This window comes from Theropithecus gelada, chromosome 20 (genome assembly GCF_003255815.1).
Source record: "Theropithecus gelada isolate Dixy chromosome 20, Tgel_1.0, whole genome shotgun sequence".
In the NCBI taxonomy this organism is placed as follows: Eukaryota; Metazoa; Chordata; class Mammalia; order Primates; family Cercopithecidae; genus Theropithecus; species Theropithecus gelada.
The window spans coordinates 44,724,475-44,741,106 of record NC_037688.1 but is presented as its reverse complement, the minus strand read 5'-3'; positions in this window follow the sequence as shown (position 1 = coordinate 44,741,106).

The following is a 16,632-nucleotide window of genomic DNA, read 5'->3' as shown; positions in this document are numbered from 1 at the left end:
CTAATAAAATCACAGCAATAATAATAACTGCTACCAATTATTGAATAAGTCCTGCATAAATTAGCTTTTACTGCGTAACAAACAGCTCAGGAACATAGCAGTTTAAAACAATACCTTTGTTTAATTCATAATTTGACAGCAGTTTGTGCTGGGACTATCTGGGTGGTTCTTCTGGCGTCTGCCGTTGTCTTCTGGATTGCATGGGGCTAGTTGGTCTGGGTGGGAGAGGCCTGAGCATGGACAGCTCACCTGTGCTTTGCATGGCCTCTCCTCCTACAGCAGGCTAGCTGGGCTGCCCACTTGTAGGTGCAGAGTTCTAGAGAGAGGGAACAAGGCCTTTTGAGGCCTGGATTCAAGTCTGTTGCACCGTCACTTCTGCTACTTTCTATTTGGTTAAAGCAGCCAAAGACTAGCTCGGATGCAAGGGGTGGGAAAATAGAATTTACCTGTAACTTCCTGGGAGGAGATGCAACATCTCATTTCTAAGGCTGTGAAAACTCGGGGCCATGTTTTTCAGTCTACCACATTTACTTTGGTTCACATGCTGTTCCAAGTGCTTAATATGCACCATCAACTCATTTAACCCCTGTAATAATTGTGGGTAGTTATATTATTTATGTCGTTGTCATTGTTTTTATCATCCTGTGATGTATGGGGTATGTGGTTTTGAGATCTCAAGGTGTTTTCAGGTGGACATGGGAAGAAGTGGCCGAGATGTGAGCTCTTTTTCAGTAACTGAGACTTTGATGCTCCCAACCCATGGGGTCCTGTGAATGACTAGGGGGGATATTGACAGCAGCCATGAATGGCTGAATGGCTGCTCTGTCCATCCTCACAGCAAAGTTTCTAGTGCCAGGGCCATTGTGATCTTCATTTGCCAGAAGAGAAGACTGAGTCACAGAGGTTAAGTCCTGTGTTGAGGATACACATCTAGAAAGCAACAAAGATGAGGCCACCTGTTTTGGATGTCCTCCATGGGCCCTTTGGATCCATTTCCACCTTCTCACCCTGTCCTGTGCCCCAGGAGGCTGCCTTGCACAGGCTGCATTAGTGGCTTCCCTATTTGCCACTTTCTGCTTGGGTTTGGCCAGTGGGAGGCATGGCAGAGGATCAGAGGGTGGCAGAAATGAGATCGGGGCATTGTTCCCTCAGCCTCATTTCTGCCTTGCACTTCTGCCCAAGGCCATAGCTCCTGTCACATAACCCTCATTCTGTAGCTTCCTTCTCTGGGTTCTCGCACCTGTCACCCCTGCCATCCCCCTGTAGATCTGCACCCCCTGTGATACTACCTGGGGTTCTGCACTATCCCTTGTTGGCTTCCTTGAATTCTGCCTACACCTTTGAAATTCCGTTTGTGAAACTTTCTTCAAATTACCTTCTTTTAATGTATGCCATCTTATTCTTGCTGGGACCCTGATTAAAATGCCACCTGACTCAGTAGTCCCTATGTTTAATATTGAAAAGGTGAAAAGACTGGAATACTAATGACAAAATTGCTAGATGATACTCAGAGCTGAGATCCTTGAAGGATGAAATCAAGAGTCTAAGACGAAAATGAGACAAAGTGAGCTTGTCTTCATGCTGGCCAAAGGCACAAGGGCCTGTTTCTGTCTGGATGAACACCAAGCATTGAAAACTGTTTCTGTGTTATTTCCAAAGAGCTTGAATTGCATTTTAATTAATTTGCCTTGAAATTAACATACTCCACTTCTTCTTGAGCCAAGCTCAAACTTTCCAGCATATCTTATTGCAAAGAAATGCTTCCATACATCAGGGTGAATGTGGCATTGGACACAGAGCAGAGAGGGAGATATTTATATATGAGTGTTTCATATTCTGATCTTGTGCAAAACTTTAAAAATATGTTTGCAAAAGGCATATTCCAGACTGGCAGCCAACAAATCCTCTGAGGGCGTTCTGAGTGTGGCTATTCCTCTACCTCTAAGTGACACATCCGACCCAGGCACACCTGTTTATGCAGGATCGTGGGGACAGGAGAGGGAAGTTAAATTCGACCTGGGTTCTAGCCCAAGCTATGCCATGTACTAGCTATGTGACCTATGGTATGTTATTTAGCCTCTTTAAGCCTCAGTTTCCTCATATGTAAGCTAAACCAAGGGATTCAAAGGGGAAGCAAAGAGAGAAAAGCTCCCCAGTGTGCTCTGGCAACCCCTCTACTCTCCAGCCACCATATTTTCCACTGGATGGTCTCTAGCTGGGACCTCAGCACCTATGAGGACCCCAGACTCTCAGGTCTGCACTCATTGCCTGGACAGACTTGGAGTAGCCAAAGGACTGTCCACAGAAGTGGATCTTCTTATGGAAACGGCCAAGAAGTTTAATTGCAGAGTGACTGAGAGGATGTCTTGTGGAAGAATGCATTCAATTTTTTGTTTAAATTCTGACTGTATTGCTTATTATAATAGCTAAGTACCAGAAGGGAGGCCTTCTCACTTTTCTGGTGCCCCCATTCCTGGATTGTGGGATGGGAACACTAATATCTCTCTCAGAAGGCTGCCAAGAGGGTTGAATAAGATGCAGTGCACATGAAGCCCTGAGCCATTGCCTAGCACGAAGTAAGAGCTCAAAACGTGGCAGCAGAAGCCAAGCAAAAAGAGAAACATATGTGTTCATGTACTCAGTAAGCATTTACCGCTCACCTGCTTAATGTTTAGATACTGTATGAAGCAGGCGATAGGGCGATGAAGGAGGTTGACATCGTCTCTATCTTTAGAAGAAGACATTATAGGAATGAAACAAGTAGCTAAAGAATTACAAGTTTTAATAAGCCTAAGAAGAAAACAAGAAGAAAGAATCAAGGGAGGGCTCCTAATTTAGGGAGAGAGTGATCAAGAAAGGAAGTGGCATTTAAGTTGGACATCGTATTAGTTAAGGGGATGGCAGCTGCTATGCAGATAAACCCGAATCACAGTGCCTAACACGAGTTTATTTCTTGCTCATAGGATGCTTGACTATATGTGTTTGGCAGCATTTTTCCGATGGCGATTCAGGAACCCAGCTTCCCTTGGTCTTGAGCTCAGCCATAATAAGATGATACCAACATAAGGAAATCAATTATACTTTTATACACTAGCTATGAGCAACCTGAAAATGAAACTAAGAAAATTATTCCACTGACAATCGCATCAAAAAGAATAAAATGCTTAAGAATAAAGTTAGCTAAAGAAATGTAAAATGTCTACTCTGAAAAATACAAAACATTGTTGAAAGATATTAAAAATACCTAAAGAAATGGAAACACATCCTGTGTTCATGGGTTGAAAGACTTAGTATTGTTATGACTGCAATACCTCTCAAATTGGTGCAGATTAAATGTAATTACTGTGAAAATCCCAGCTGGGTGTTTGGTAGAAATTGATACGGTGATTCTAAAATCATATAGAAATACAAGTCACCCAGAATAGTCAAAAAAGTCTTGTGGCTGGGTGTGGTGGCTCACGCCTGTAATCCGAGCACCTTGGGAGGCCAAGGAGGGTGGATCACTTGAGGTCAGGAGTCCAAGATCAGCCTGGCCAACATAGAGAAAGCCCATCTCTATTAAATATACAAAATTAGCCAGGTGATAGTGGTGCGTGCCTGTAATCCTAGCTACTCGGGAAGCTGAGGCAGAGAATTGCTTGAGCCTGGGAGGCGGAGGTTGCAGTGAGCTGAGATTGTGCCACTGTGCTCCAGTCTGGGTGATAGAGTGAGACACTGTCTCAAAAAAGGGGGAAAAAAAATGTCTTGTAAAAGAAGATCAAAGCTGGAAGATTCACCATTCTAATTCAAACCCCGCTACAACGCTACAGGAATCAAGACTGCGTGGCACTGGCATGAGGGGAGACATATGGGTCAATGGAACAGATAGAATGCGTTTAATAAATTCCATGGAATGAAATACATTTACTGGCAATTGCTTTTTAACAATGGGGAAAGAATAACAAATGGTGCTGGGACAACTACGTACCCACATGCAAAAGAGCAAAGTTGGACTCCGTTACCCTACACCACATAAAAAATAAACTTAAATGGTTCGTGTCCTTTGTAGGGACATGGATGAAGCTGGAAACCATCATTCTCAGCAAACTATTGCAGGGACAAAAAACCAAACACTGCATGTTCTCCCTCATAGGTGGGAATTGAACAATAAGAACACTGGGACACAGGAAACGGAACATCACACACCAGGGCCTGTCGTGGGAGGGGGAGGGATAGCATTAGGAGATATACCTAATGTAAATCACGAGTTAATGGGTGCAGCACACCAACCTGGCACATGTATACATATGTAACAAACCTGCACGTTGTGCACATGTACCCTAGAACTTAAAGTATAATAATAATAAAAAAAACTCAAATGGATAAAAGACTGAAATATGAGAGCTGAAACTATAAAAATTCTAGAAAAAACATCAGTGAAAATCTTTACAACCTTGAATTAAGTCATTCTTTTTTTTAAAAAAAAAAGACATAAAAATAAGCACACCCTCCTCAACTAATAAGTTATTCTTAATCAAAATTTTTAAAAAATATGCTTCAAAGAAACATACTTCAGAAAGTTAGAAGAGAATCCATAGAATGGGAGAAAATATTTTTGGTGCATATGTCTGATAAGAGCCTAGTATACAGAATATAGAAAGATATATTTGGCAGACATATAAAGACAAATATAAAGATAATATAAAGACAAATAACCTAATTAAAATGTGGACAAAGGACCGAAATAGACAAAGCAGATATAGAGGGGGATAATAAACACATGAAAAGATGCTCTACAGCATTAAATATTAGGAAAATGCAACTCAAAACAACAAGATAACATTTTTATATCCACTAAGATGTCCATAAGGAAAAAGTCAAACAAAAACAGGTGTTGGTGAATATACAGAAAAATTGAAACCCTCACATGTTGGTGGTGGGAATATAAAATGCTGTAGCGGCCGGGCGCGGTGGCTCAAACCTGTAATCCCAGCACTTTGGGAGGCTGAAACGGGCTGATCACGAGGTCAGGAGATCGAGACCATCCTGGCTAACCCAGTGAAACCCCGTCTCTACTAAAAAGTACAAAAAAAATCTAGCTGGGCGAGGTGGCGGGCGCCTGTAGTCCCAGCTACTAGGGAGGCTGAGGCAGGAGAATGGCATAAACCCAGGAGGTGGAGCTTGCAGTGAGCTGAGATCCGGCCACTGCACTCCAGCCTGGGCGACAGAGCGAGACTCCGTCTCAAAAAAAAAAAAAAAAAATACTGTAGCTACTTTGGAAAGCGGTTAGGCCATTCCTCAATGAGTTAAACACAGAGTAATCGTATGATCTGGCAGTTCTACTCCTATGTGTATACTCGAGACCGTTGAAATTATGTCCACAAAGGTTGGATGCAGTGGCTCACGTCTATAATCTCAGCACTTCAGAGGCCGAGGCAGAAGGATTGCTTGAGGCCAGGAATTTGAGACCAACCTGGGCAATGTAGTGATACCCTGTCTCTAAACATTTTTTTTTTTTTTTAATTAGCTGGGCATGGTGGTGTGCAACTGTAGTCCCAGATACTTGGAAGGCTGAGGCGAGAGGATCACTTGAGTGAGCCCAGGAGTTGGACGTGGCAGTGAACTGTGATCATGCTACAGTACTCCAGCCTGGGTGGGTGACAGAGCGAGACCCTATCTGTAAAAAGCAAAAACATATGTCCCTACAGAAACAGGTTCACAAATGTTTTTAGAAGCAAGTAGTAACAACCCGGTGTTTATCAGTTGATAAATGAGTAAACAAAATATGATTTATCCATACCACGGAATACGATTCAGCAATAAAAATAAGTGAAGTACTGATACATGCCACAACATGGATGAACCTGGAAAACATGCTATGTGGAAGAAGCCAGTCACAAAGGCCACGTATTCTATGATTCTGTTTGTATGAAATGTCCAAATCCCTACAGGCAGAAAGCAGGTGTGTGGTTGCCAGGGGCGGGGCTGGGGTGGTTGTGGGCGTGGTTGCCAGGGGCGGGGCTGAGGTGGTCGTGGGAAAATGGGGAGTGATTGCCAGTGGGTGTGGCAATTTCTTTCTGGAGGGATTAAATTTTTCTGGAATTAGGTTGCAGTGATGCCCTCACAACTATAAATATAATGAAAGTACTAAAATGTACACTTTAAAAGGATGAATTTTATGGCACGGAAATTTTTATTTTTTTGAGCATATTAAAATTTTTTTAATTTTTATTTTGTGGGTATGTAGTAGGTGTATGACAAGGGAATTATACCTAAAAAAATGAATAAAAGATGTGAATAGACTATCAAAGAGGATATGAATGACAAATAAGCACATTAAAATATGCTCAACATCATTAGCCATTAGGGACATGCAAATTAAAGCTGTAATGAGATACTTCTACATACTCATTGGAATGGCTAAAATTAAAAACATAAACTGAAAGCATCAAATGCTGGCAAGGCTGTGGAGCCCTGGGACTCTCCTCCTTTACTACTGGGAATGTGAATTGGTCCAGCGACTTGAGAGAACAGATGGACAGTTTCTTAGAACGTCAAACAAGCGTTTGCTCTATGACCCAGCAACTATACTCCTCAGTGTCTACTCAAGAGAGTACTCAAAAACGTGTCCATGGGCCAGGTGCAGTGGCCCACACCTGTAATCCCAGCACTTGGAGAGGCTGAGGTGGGAGGATCACTTGAGGCCAGGAGTTCAAGACCAGCCTGGGCAAGATGGCAAGACCCTATCTCTACAAAACAATTTTAAAAATTAGCCAGGCATGGCAGTGTGTGCCTGTAATTTCGGCTACTTGGAAGGTTGAGGCAGGAGAATCAGTTGAGCCCAGAAATTCCAGGTGGCAGTGAGCTGTGATTGCAGCACTGCACTGTAGCCTGGACAACTGAGACCCTCATCTCTAAAGAAAAAGAAAAAAGGCCGGGCGCAGTGGCTCACGCCTGTAATCCCAGCACTTTGGGAGGCTGAGGCGGGCAGATCACGAGGTCAGGAGATTGAAACCATCCTGGCTAACACGGTGAAACCCCATTTCTACTAAAAATACCAAAAATTAGCTGGGTGTGGTGACTGGCGCCTGTAGTCCCAGCTACTCGGGAGGCTGAGGCAGGAGAATGACATGAACCCAGGAGGCGGAGCTTGCAGTGAGCAGAGATCGTGCCACTGCACTCCAGCCTGGGTGACTGAGTGAGACTCCATCTCAAAAAAGCAAAAAACAAACAAACAAACAAAAAGGGTCCATGGATGTTCACAGTAGCGTATTCATCAGCACCAGACGGTGGAATCAGCTGCAAGTTCTTCAGTGGTAAATGGATGAAGATACGGGTAGGCACATCCATCTAGTGGGGCACCACTTGCCAATGAAAAGGGATGAACTATTCATACACACAACATGGCTGAATTTCAGATACACTAGATTGCCTGAAAGAAAACGATCTCAAAGACGACGTCCTCCATTATTCCATTTACATGAGATTCTGGAAAAGGCAACAGTACTGGGATGGAGGAAATGGTAGTGGTGGTCAGGGGTGGGGTGTGACTACACAGCTTCGGGATGGGAAATGGTTTTTGGTGATGAAATTATTCTGTTTTCTGACTGTGAGGCTGCTTACACAAATTTATGTATGAGTGAAAACTGGACACCAAAACAAACAGAAAAGGGCATACAATTGTATTGTGTGTTATGTTTTAAAATAAATTTTAAAAATGAAGAAAGACAAAACATAAAGCATAAACTACATTGCCAATTTTTTTTTTGAGAGAGAGTTCTGCTCTGTCGCCTAGACTGGAGTGCAGTGGTGCCATTCCAGCTCACTGCAAACTCCACCCCCAGGTTCCAGCGATTCTCCTGCTTCAGCCTGCTGAGTAGTTGGGATTACAGGCGCGTGCCACCACGTCCAGCTAATTTTTGTATTTTAGTAGAGACAGGGTTTCACCACATTGGTCAGGCTGGTCTCCGACTCCTGACTTCAAGTTATCTGCCCGCCTCGGCCTCCCAAAGTGCTGGGATTACAGGTGTGAGCCATCATGCCTGGCCTGCCGATTTGTTTTTAAGTAATGGTTTGGGGAAAATAGATTATTTTGTTAGATTTAGAAAACAAATGACATATGTCCCTTGCCTTTGAGTCTTGGTTGATGTTTCAGTTGGCCCCCACTAGGAGAACTATTGGAATGCCCAGCAGCCCAGGAGAAGGACTTTGAGTTTTGTCCTAAATGCCACGGGAAACCATCATCACAATGATCGTAAACATTCTCAGAATAACGTGGAGGGAAGGGATTCTTTCTTTAATAGGAAGAGAAACAAAACTCATTAATAGGCAATGACTTCTAAGGGCCACTTGTGACAGGCACCCACTCCCTGCTTGGGATTTCGCCTAAGGAAACAGGAAGAAGGTTCCAATGCTTTGTGGATTGGTTAATTTTTGTTTTGCCCCAAAACAAAAGGAAAACAGAAGGAAAAAACCATTTGCCAGTGTACTGGCTGTGTTACTTTCATTTCTGTAGGATCTCAAGGCCAAATGTTGTCCTTCAGTGATCTGGGGGTCACACCCTGTCCCTTTCCATGAGTGCAAATAATCAAAAGTTGGCCTGTTCATTCTACTTTATCAGCAAATATCTTGTTTTTAAGGGTTTCCAGGAATTGCACCTACATTTTAATTCCTTTTCCAATTAGTCAGTACTCCAGTTGGAGGGACTGGCATTGGTTGTAACCACTCTGTGTACCAATGCCGCCTTCTCGATCCACTTTCCTTTCTTCTTTGTTTTCTAACTCACTGGCCTAAGAGACTAGTGGTGCTGCTAATTCTGCAGAGTTCACAAAGTTTCTTTCAAATACCGTTTTTTTCTCCTTGGGATTTGTTGAATGAATGAATGAGTCACCGTGAGATTTCAATCCAATAGATTTTTGTGTGTTTGCTTTCTGAGGAATGAAATGGAACGTCATGACTTGAAGGGCCCTAGGGACATGTGGATGGGCTTCTACAAAACGTAATGCAACTTTGAGTGAGCGTTTCTGGGCCGAGAGTCCGCATCTTTCAGAAGAATTTGAAAAGGCCCCAGGATCCCTTCAAAAGTTAATGACTGCTGATGGTTTCCCAGTGCCTTTTGCTGATGGCTGATCGGATGGGGGCCATATTTTAGGTGCCATGACTGCCTCTTTCAGAGGTGGGCGGGGGCTGTCTGGAGGATGGAGTGAAGGTGGTCAGCTATGGGGCTGTGGCGGGGTGGGGGGGACAGCAGGATTTTGAAGATGCATCTGTATTTGAGTCCCAGTATTTCACTTTGTGGAAATTGCTTGAGCTCTCTGAGCCTCCATTTCCTTATCTATAAGATGGAATCCAGGAAAATGTACTTCCTAGATCATACAGTAGCTGAGGGGAAGGGAGGGTGTTCAGTAATACAATGTACAAATGAAATAGTTATACACTGTTTATATATGAAAACTACTTCCTAGGTCCTAGGGTAGCTGGGGGTTCAGTGATACAATGTACATATGAAATAGGTATACAATGTACATATATGAAAACTACTTCCTAGGTCCTAGGGTAGCTGGGGGTTTCAGTGATACAATGTGTATTTGAACATATATACAATTTATAGCTTGGATTTAATGATATATATTGTATATACATAGATATACTTCTATGTATATATGAATACATAGATACAATGTGTATGTATATACGATTATGACTGAAGCATAATAGTTGCTTTTCAGTGCAACTTTCTCCCGCTATGGTTATGACGGCTGTCGTAGTAGTTGTCATTGATGGAGGGCTTACTATGTCTTAGTTACTCTCCCAAACTTTTTCCATGTGTTACTCCACTTAATCTGTCTAGGAAACCTTTGTAGTTGCTCCTTTTACACTCAAAGACTCCGAGAGGATAGATAACTTGTCTAAGGTCACACAGCTAGTGAGTGACAGAGCTGAGACTTGAACTCAAGTCTATCCGACTTGAAAGTTCGTGGCACCAGCTACCAGGGAGGAATTGCATTCACTGTATGCCATGCTCCCTGCTTGAGCCCCAAGGGAAGCGGTGGGGTCTGGTGTTGGTACATCTGCCGGGTCTACCTTAAACACCCCCTGCCCCAACTACAGTCATGTGCATAGTGCCTGAGAGCCCAGCCGTTTTGGTGGATGTGGGCCAGGTCAGCAGAGACTGTGCAATCCGTTCTGACTGTTAAGGTAGAGGTGATGCTAGGCTGAACCCCAGAGGACTCCCGAGGCTCTGGAACAGGTGAGGAAGGGGGATGTCTGGAGCCACCCCAAGGCCTGTGGCTCTCCCTGGCAGAGCTTTGCTGAGGCACGTGCTGCTCTGTGTACACTTCTCTAGGAAAAATCACCACCTCCGCAGAGGCTTGTGTACCGGGAGGGGAGGTGCATTCACAAACAAATAAACAAAAACAAGACCCCAGTCACAAATAAATATGGACCGCTGTACTGCAGGGCTCCCTGCTTCCTGCTGGGCCACCTCTGCCCATCAGTGGGAACTGCAGCCCCGCCTGTCCCCCGCTGTGGTGTGTGAGCCCTGCAGGCTCAGAAACGCCACGCTGAGTCTTGGCCTCACCACCTAATGGTTGAGTAACTTGGCAAGCCTTTTAGCTCCACTGGCCTGAGAGTCCTCATCTATGTGTGACGTGGGGCTAATCCTTCCCTTAACAACACTCACCTAGCACACTGGTGTGACCATGAAGTGAAATCCAGGACATTCTAAGAGGTTGCTGCATGGTGGGTATCTCCTTAGTAAATGCTTTTCCTTCTAAGTGCTAAATAAATCTGAAAGAATAAATACACATGAACTTGGAAAGGAAAATTCGCTGGTCTCTCTGTGATTAGAACACACTGTGTCTCTGGGCTCCCTTCACTGTGCTGTAATGTAAGCGCTCACTGTGTGCTGGAATTGGAATTCACCCTTCTTGCCCTCCTGCTTGTCCTCCACGATGCACCCCCTTTAGGCTCTCAAATGCAACCATCACTGTGTTCTAGAAAGGTGGCTCTCAAACTGGCTTCTTCCTTTGCAGTATGCAGCGTTCAGTGGCAGCCAGGGGTCATCTCAGAGAGCATGGGGTTTGGGGAGGTGGGCTGCAGACACGCTCTGGAGCCTGTGTGGTGTGGATTCCTTTCCTGGCATTGTGTTTATTCCATACAAGCCATGTTGCAAGGAATGGATTTCTACTAATTGTTCAGGCACCCACATGTTTTGCTCTTAAAAATCTAAGAGTAGGTTCAGGCTTCTCCAGTTGACTTTCCTACCCGCCTCCCAGTGTGCTTTCTTGCCTGGGGCCAGTGCTTAGGACATAGACATCTTAGGGGCCATTATTCAGATGTCCACAAATGGTAAAGAACATAACGGCACTAGGAAAAGGTGAGAGCTTTACTACCCAAGCTACCTCCTTCTCCTGCTGTGCTTCCCATGGCACAGATCCATGACGGGCAACTGAAGGGAAGGGGACCTGCTGTCACTGCGCTGTGCTGGGGAGAAGGTTGGGGAGCAGAGCTGGAAGAGCAAATGCAAAAAACAGGTGCGGGGACATGAAAAGCTCCCAGCAAATGCTGTTTTGTTTGTAGCCCCGGAGGGAGGGGGCAGTGACCATCAGGAAAACAAAAGGCTTCAGTAGCAGAGGTCACTCTTTGGCCCATTAATCCTTTGTGCTGGGGCTTTTACAAGCTGTCAGACCTCCTCCTTTGGGTGTGAGGGAGGGGCTGAGCTCCCCCATTAGCTTTATGATGGCAGTTTTTCCTCCAGACACTACAGGGAGGTAATGCTTTGAGGATTTCTTGAGTTTGTCCCTTCTTTCCAGTTAATAGCGTATTTGAAATGCTCGTTGCCATGTGGGATGGGGAGGCAGCCTAACCCAAGGCCCTTTCTAATCTGGGTCCTGCTTAATTTATGAATGCCCTCAGCGTGTGACTCTGAATACCAGCCACATGGAATCACTTGCAGTTTTCCTGAGGGACCCACACCCGGGCCTTTGCATAGGCAGTTCCTTCTGCGCGGAGCGTGTACCTGACTGGTTCCTACCCATGCTTCAGAACACAGCTCAGATATGGAGCTGGAGTGAATCTATACCTGTCTCCATCTAGAACCCAGGTCTGTCTTCTTCTGGAATCTGGGTCTCTCTCCCTCCGAATGGCTTGGTCTTCACTACACGGCGGGACACACAGCCCCTTACCATGATCTGGGCTCCCCTATCCTACTTTTACCTCCTAGGACTTCCTCTCTAGAGCCCCCCGTCCAACTCTAGCCACTCTGGGCTCCTTCCTCACACCCACCGTGCGTGTCCCCTCCCTGGCCTTTTGCACGTGCTATTCCTTCTGCCTGGATGTCTTTCTTCCAGGTGTCTTGGGACTTTCTCCCTTCCTCAAGATACTTGCTCTGAGCGCTTTAGGACTATGGCCCTCCCTGCCCACACAAGGTGTCACCCTCAGTACTCCACCGTCTTCAGCCCTGCTCTGATTTTAAAAACCACACCATGAGGTGACATCACCAATATTTGTTTCTTTTTCCCAATCTCCCCTGCCCCCACTAGTTGGCAAGTCCTACAGGTCCAGGACTTTGTCCAGTGCACTGCTGTATTCTCAGCCCCAAGATTAGCACCTGACACATGGCAGGTACTGAATAAGCATCTGTTGCATGAAATAATGCCGGACTGTCTCCAGGGAAGTTATTGGCCCAAGGTCATGCAGCTATCGCTGGTGTAGATCCCAGTACTAACGCGACTGAGAGAAAAGTATGCAACAAAAGTCAGAGTGTCATTGCATCTGTGCACACGATGGAATATTATTCTGCCATGAAAAGGAATGAAGTAGAGACACTTGCTACAACATGGATGAGCCTCACAAACATCATGCTGAGCGAAAGCAGCCAGATACACACAGTCACCCACTGCCTGGTTCTATTTAAAGGAAATGTTTAGAATGGGCAAATCCACAGAGACAGAACACAGGCTACTGGTTGCCAATGGGAGAGGAAATAGGAAGCTTTTGCTTAACGGTGGTTTCCTTTTGAGGTGATTCAAATGCTTTAGAACTAGACAGAGATGGGGGCTGTACAACAATGTGAATGAACAAAGTGACATTGAATCGTTCACTTCATTATAATTATTATGATTGTTATTCTTTTAGACAGAGTCTCACCCTGTCACCCAGGCTGGAGAGCAGTGGCATGATCTGGGCTCATTGCAACCTCTGCCTCCTGGGTTCAAGTGATTCTTCTGCTACAGCCTCCCGAGTAGCTGAGATTACAGGTGTGCACCACAATGCCTGGCTAATTTTTGTATTTTTAGTAGAGACAGGGTTTCGTCATGTTGCATTGGCTGGTCTCTAACTCCTTGACCTGAGGTCATCCACATACCTTGGCCTCCCAAAGTTCTGGGATTACAGGTGTGAGCCACCGCACCCAGCCTGAATTGTTCACTTTAAAATGGTTACTTTTATGTTATGTTAATTTCACCTCACTGAAAATAGCTCATGTATGTGTGCACACGCACGCACACACACACACACAAGAGTCAATATCCTGGGTGTGACATTGTACTATATAGTTTTGTGAGATGTTACCATTGGGGCAAACTGGGTGAAGGGTACATGGGACCTCTCTGTATTATTTGTTACAACTGCATGTGAATCTATAATGATCTCAACATTTTAAGAAATGTTTTAAGAATTATTATTGCAGTAGAAGATTGAAGATACTTATGTAAACTTTAATTACTTTGAAGTATGAAATTCAACAAATACCTACCAAGTACACAGAGTGAGCAAAAGGCAGAGTGGGGCTGGTACCTCCGCCTGCCTATGCCCTGGCACTGTCCTGGAGAGCATGGGGTTTCCAGGTCTTCCCCTCAGACTGTCTTAGGAGCAAAACACAGCAGCTGTCTCACTCCCCAGATCCCAGGGTTATCATGTTTGTGCACATGAAGCCGCTGAAGATGGAAAATAGACAAGTTACAGGGCCAAGGTTATGCCGAGGAGTAAAATAGGTTGATAAAAATGAAAATCAAGCTTCATCCCAACTGAAGCTGGCATGGGCTACAGGAGTTCAGTGTGTTTGCCCTGTAGCTGGCATCAGCTGGAATCAAGTCCTCCTAACATACATTATGCAGTAAGAGATGGTTTGGATTATGAAGCTGTTTCTCAGGGTTGCCCAGTTTGGAAGCAAAAGGGATTTTGAAGTAGACGGAACTTAAGACAAAAAGCAGGGAGTTTGGCACAAACCCATTCTCACAAAATCCCTCCCAGGTGTTCCTGCTGAATAACCCCTCTTGCCACTGCGTGATTGGGCATCGCTATTCCCCGAGGGAAATGCATCTCAGCGGTGTCTTTGGGATTGGAGGGCAGAGTTCTCAGTCCTCACATTTACCCACTGGGGCTCCGAAGCGCCCATTTACAGGGGTTAGTTACAAAGGGAACATGGAGAAGGTACCTGCAAGGGGCTGGCAAAGCCGTAACCACTCTCAAAGGCATGATAATTTCTCCTGTTTAACAGAGAGGAAGCCTCAGCTCAGAGTCATGAGAAGGCAATTGTAGCTAACATTTTTTCGTTATATTTATTTTTATGTTTATCTTCTTTTTAGGAAAAAATGATAGTAGCAGTTCATTTATGGTGGAGTATGTCATTACCATTTAAAATAAGCAAAAAAAAAAAAAAAGTATTTGGAGAAAACACTAAGTTGATGCAGATAGATAGAAATTGTAGACGGATGCTAAAACCATGGGTGAAAATGTACTGGGAACTGGGCAGTTACACCTCTCTGTGTATGTCCCTACAAATTAATGATTAATTACAAAGGAAAGATAAGAACCCTGGGGGACCCCACACCATAGCTAAGTGATCAAAATCCACATCACTGTTACTGGAACAAATAGCATCGTGTGCCTCTGATATGGGGCACTGAGAATGGAACGCCTCCATTTCTGGGGTGTTCCTGCTGCAAATGATAGCCAGAGTCTCATCACAAGGAAACAGCAGAATAACCCAAATTAGAGACACTTTATAAAGTAAGTGACTCCAAAAATGCCAATGATGTGAGAAACAGCAAAGGACTGAGGAATGTCTCTGATTAAAGGAGATTAAAGAGATGAGACAATTAAATGCAACACATTATCCCCCATTGGAAAATGTTGCTATGAAGGACATCATTGAGACGACTGGGGAAAATTGAATATGAACTGTGTACGAAAGCATAGCAGATTATTAGTGATAATGTTCCTAAATTTCACAATTGTATTGTAGTTCTTTCAGAGGATGGCACTGTTTTCAGAAGATGTATATTGAAGTACACATTTGATAGGGGTACTTGTGTCTAAAAGTACTCAAAAATGGTTCAGCAATAATAATAATTTTGTGTGTGTGTGTGTGTGTATGTGGAGAGAGAGGAGAGAGAGACAGAGAGAGAGAAAGAGAGAGCACTGTCAGAGGCATTGGAACCAGAGTAACTCCATCTTGAGTAGGGGCTGGGTAAAATAAGGCTGAGACCTACTGGGCTGCATTCCCAGGAGGTTAAGGCATTCTTAGACATAGGATGAGACAGGAGGATGGCACAAGGTACAGGTCATAAAGACCTTGCTGATAAAACAGGCTGCAATAAAGAAACCAGCCGAAACCCACCAAGATGGCGATGAGCATGACCTCTGGTCGTCCTCACTGCTACACTCCAGCCAGCCCCATGACAGTTTACAAATGCCCTGGCAATGTCAGGAAGATTCCCTGTATGGTCTAAAAAGAGGCATGGATAATCCACCCCTTGTTTCATATGTCATCAAGAAATAACCGTGAAAATGGGCAACCAGCAGCCCTCGGGGTGCTCTGCCTGTGGAGTAGCCATTCTTGATTCCTTTACTTTCTTCATAAACTTGCTTTCACTTTCCTCTATGGATTCAGCTCGAGTTCTTTCTTGCACAGGATCCAAGAACCCTCTCTTGGGGTCTGAATCGAGACCCCTTTCTGGTAACAGCACTATTCCAGCAAAATGTTACTGGGTGGCTCTATGGGAAAGGCATATGGATGTTCCCTTACAACTTTCCTGTAGGCTTGACATTTTCCAAAATAAAATCTTTTCAAAAGGTAAATAAAATACCTGTTAAATAAGCATAGATGCGATTTGCAGGTGTGGAGTGGGCACAGCACTACTCAGTCTCTGGTTGGGGAATATGGGATGAGTCAATCTCTTAGGAGTCTCCCGGCTTTCACGTTCAAGGGTACTATCCCCACCAGCAAATGAACCATTTTCATATTTTCCACTCATAAGGCACATATGAAAATTAGCTGGGGGAAATAAACAAACAAAAAACCCCAAGTTTCGGCAAGTGTCCTCCAGGGGCCTATAAATGAGCTCGTGTGCAGGTTCCTCTCATAAACAGGGCGCACAGACACACAGGCTGACTTCCTCCTCCACCGAGAGCTGCTGCAGCTTCACAACCATCTGCAGGGCATTCTTTTCTTTCGTTTTTTCCGTGCTTCTGGTGAGGTTTACTGGTGAGTTCTGTTTGCTCTTTGCCACCTCGCAGTCAGAGTTTTTCCAAGTGCTCATTGTTCCTGCTGAGTGCCTAACTCTTATTTCTCAGGCAGAATGAGCAGCCTCCTTAAACGTCTGGTTAGTTTCCAAGAGGGTCCTGGTGAGAAGCAGAGAATACTGGTCA